The sequence below is a fragment of the Papaver somniferum genome, unplaced genomic scaffold, assembly GCF_003573695.1.
Source record: "Papaver somniferum cultivar HN1 unplaced genomic scaffold, ASM357369v1 unplaced-scaffold_31, whole genome shotgun sequence".
In the NCBI taxonomy this organism is placed as follows: Eukaryota; Viridiplantae; Streptophyta; class Magnoliopsida; order Ranunculales; family Papaveraceae; genus Papaver; species Papaver somniferum.
This window is the reverse complement of record NW_020642151.1, coordinates 1436804-1440113: the sequence shown is the minus strand read 5'-3', so window position 1 is coordinate 1440113 and position 3310 is coordinate 1436804. Positions and strand designations below refer to the sequence as shown.

General features: G+C 33.6%; 1 long non-coding RNA gene across 1 annotated transcript; it reads right to left on the bottom strand.

Moving 5' to 3' along the window:
* Positions 1-1570: 1570 nt before the first annotated feature.
* Positions 1571-2476, bottom strand: LOC113341810. The gene is made up of 3 exons (XR_003356147.1): positions 2252-2476; positions 2020-2138; positions 1571-1875 (listed from the first exon to the last, which is right to left on the bottom strand). It is a non-coding gene; the product is annotated as an uncharacterized LOC113341810 (long non-coding RNA).
* Positions 2477-3310: the final 834 nt, after the last annotated feature.

Sequence of the window (3310 nt, the reverse complement as noted above, 5' to 3'; positions counted from 1 at the left end):
AACATTTTTGATGGGGGAAAATATGGACGGAGGCGTGAGGGACAAATAGAATGGCGCCATGTGTATGTGTAGTTAACTGTTTTAAATCAACAAAAAATCTGATTACTACATATGGAAAAGGGCTCGGTGTTCTGTATGTGTTATTATTTTTCGTCTCCCCATATCTTACACGATATATATGAATCATTAGGACAAAGAAATATCGGCTTTTTGATTTGGTTGGAGAAAGCTTGAATCATCTCTTCATCTCACACGGAAATTTTTCCTTCATCCCTAACAGTCTCATTACTCATCAGAAGAACAAGAAGAACATGGATCAGTAGTAACCTTAAATCACAGTAACACCAATAGTGGACAACCTTTCCTTCTTAGGTTTATATTGATCTAAATTATTTGATCTCAAAAATCTCGGTATCTATCACTATCAGCATCAAGATCAATGAAACCCCCGGAAGATGCCCTAACTTGTATATAATTTTCAAATGAATCCTCTTTGTTTTGCTTCTTTTTGAAATGGGTGAATGAGAAATTAAAGTTTTCAGGATTAATGGTTTCAATTTTGATACTGTACTTGATCTGCAGTGCATCATAACTTTAATTTTCAAAAATTCAGAACTGTCATGATCGATGCTTTTTAATTGCAGATAGAAATACCCTTATATTCCGCATAACCCGAACTTTTGTTAGTTTAGAAACACTTAACTAGGTCGACACATGGCGTAATTCTATTTGTCCCTCACGCCCCTATTAAAAAATTTCTCAACGAAACAGGCTAGGGATTTGCTTGAATATGGTGGATTTTCTTTCAAATCTGATTTTTATCTTTTATTTATAGTATCGTCTAAGTATTAAATATTACTCCGTTTAACTTCTCCTAAAAGGGGTTCGTTGGATGTCTCTTTAAGGATCTTTCTGAGAACAACAAAAAATTTGCACTACAAGAAAACATGGATTAAGCGAGCGGGCAGTTTTACTTGCAAAAGCCAATTTTGAGTCGCTCTAACTGTTATTGCAATTAAAAGTGGCACTCGCTCCCGGGTTGCAAAAAGTGGGATATCTAAAGACTTAGAGCAGCTAGTCACTCGCTCAAAACATGTTTCAACTACCACCAGCGATTATCTGATACTATTGCTTGAAACATATTCCGATCATCCTAAAGGTAGTCGCTCTAAATATGCTCCGACTACCATTAGCAGCTAACTAATACCATTGGTTTAAATTTGTTCCCATTATCCTGAAATGAGACGCTCTAAATATGCTTCAATTATCGTCAGCGGCTAACTAATATCATCATTTTAAGTTTATTCTAACCATCCTAGCGAGTATTATGTTAAGTTGACATATGCATCAAGCAACTAAACTTCAGTTGCTCAAGGGTTTTGTTTTTGAAGTACGAAATTCTAGTCGGTACAAACTTTGAACTTTGTCTTAACTTAGTTGCTCAAATTATTCATCGATGGCAAATATTCCGGTTACAGGGAATGTTCCGGTTATTAAAAGATTTCCGGCCAATACTGACTCAGAATGAATAAAAAACGAAATTAAAATTAATTCAGACAGCAAATATGAGCTAAAATTAATTTAATTTATTATCAACTAGATTTAATTTACAATATCATTTATTATTCAAAAACATTACAATCTGTTTACCAAAAATTAAATAAAATACAATCTAGTTTCTTTGAATAAATAAATCACAATCTCATCAAAACACACTTTTCAATTTTAACACCATCGATACAGCTACTTCAATTTTGGAACACACATCACGCTTCTTTTAAACTCACTGGACAGAATTACCAAACAGACTGCTGCGACCTGATAGCATATTTTTTAGATCTGATTTTCATCATCTCAGAAACTCACCTTTAAAGTCTGCAAAAATAAAAGAATACCCAAATCAGTGGACTGCTTAAAAACTTGAATCTTGTAAACATAAAGTAAATACAACCAGATCTAAGCATATCATCGATGATTCGAATCTTAAGCATCAATCTAGTCCTCTATGTCGTCACTTACAAGGAAAACAAATAGATCTAAATCTCAACACCTCTTGTTGGTTCTGATTATTGATGATTTTGAATCCTGTGGTTGAAGCTTGGCTTGCCATTTCTATACCAAATTTCAGATATTTGCCGCTGATGTTGTTTCAATTGATGGAACAAAAGCAAGAAACAACAAAGAATCAGTATTCAAAAACAGGGAAAAAAAATGAACAAGGGCTTATTATTTTGTGAATCAAGAAACTTACTATCAAATGTAAAGCAGACGAAATCAACCATTGAGATAGATAGATAGAGAAAGAGTTGTTGCAGTCAACCAAATCATTAGGGTGAAGAAGAGGGAAAATATAGAGTAAATGAGTAACTGAAGAGCAGGTGCGGAACAAAAAACTGGATGGATGTGGTGGAGGCGATAAAATGGCATAGTAGAGGCGATGATAAAATTCTAGGGTTAAGAACTTAGAGAGATTTTATATGAGAGAGATAAGAAAGAGAAACAGATGGAGATTTTCTAGGCGTCGAATCGTTTCTAATCTCAAAGAATACAGGCAGGGACTTTGTTAACATTTGATGTAGGAAAATCATTCTATGTTTGATGTTTTAGAACCTCGGATTTTGACACGCCGTGATAAAAAAAAATCTGAGTTTGTTTTTCCATAATCTGAGCCGTTAACTCACAATCGTGTAGCAAGAAAAAGCATCTGCAAAGTACGTGAATCCGCCCTAGTTAAAAGTCAATAGGTAAAATGAAAATAGCACAAAACCACTTTGGGCACCAATTTGTTTTACGGTGATCCGCATGCTTTAAGATCTTGTTTCCTATTGGTTAAGAAAAACACCATATGGATCACACCAGCTAAGTTAATTTTTCCCTTCTGTTTTTCCTCCATTCTTTTTTTTTTTTTTATGAAGCAAAGAGATGTATTGGTTTTTTTGAAGCAAAGAGATGTATTGGTTAAGATTAAGGATATGTTTGGCAGCTTGGAAATGAAAAACGCTATCCAGATTGGGGTATTCTTTGGTTTATTCAAGATTATCATGGCAATGATTATTTTAAATGGTGTTTGTTTTCCACATTAGGTTAACGTAGTGTGTTGCTGGTCAACAGATTTGTATACAAGCTAAATTAATTAATTAAAAAATAAATAAAAAACTAAACCATATAAATTTATGGTTATGAGCATAAGAAAAATTTAAATAAAAAAAGTAGTTATAAAAATAACTGTCTAATCCAGGAAAGGATTAAGGTATTCCAGGTTTTACATGGAATACAAAAACTCCACCTTTTTAGCCTCCTAAAATCTAGG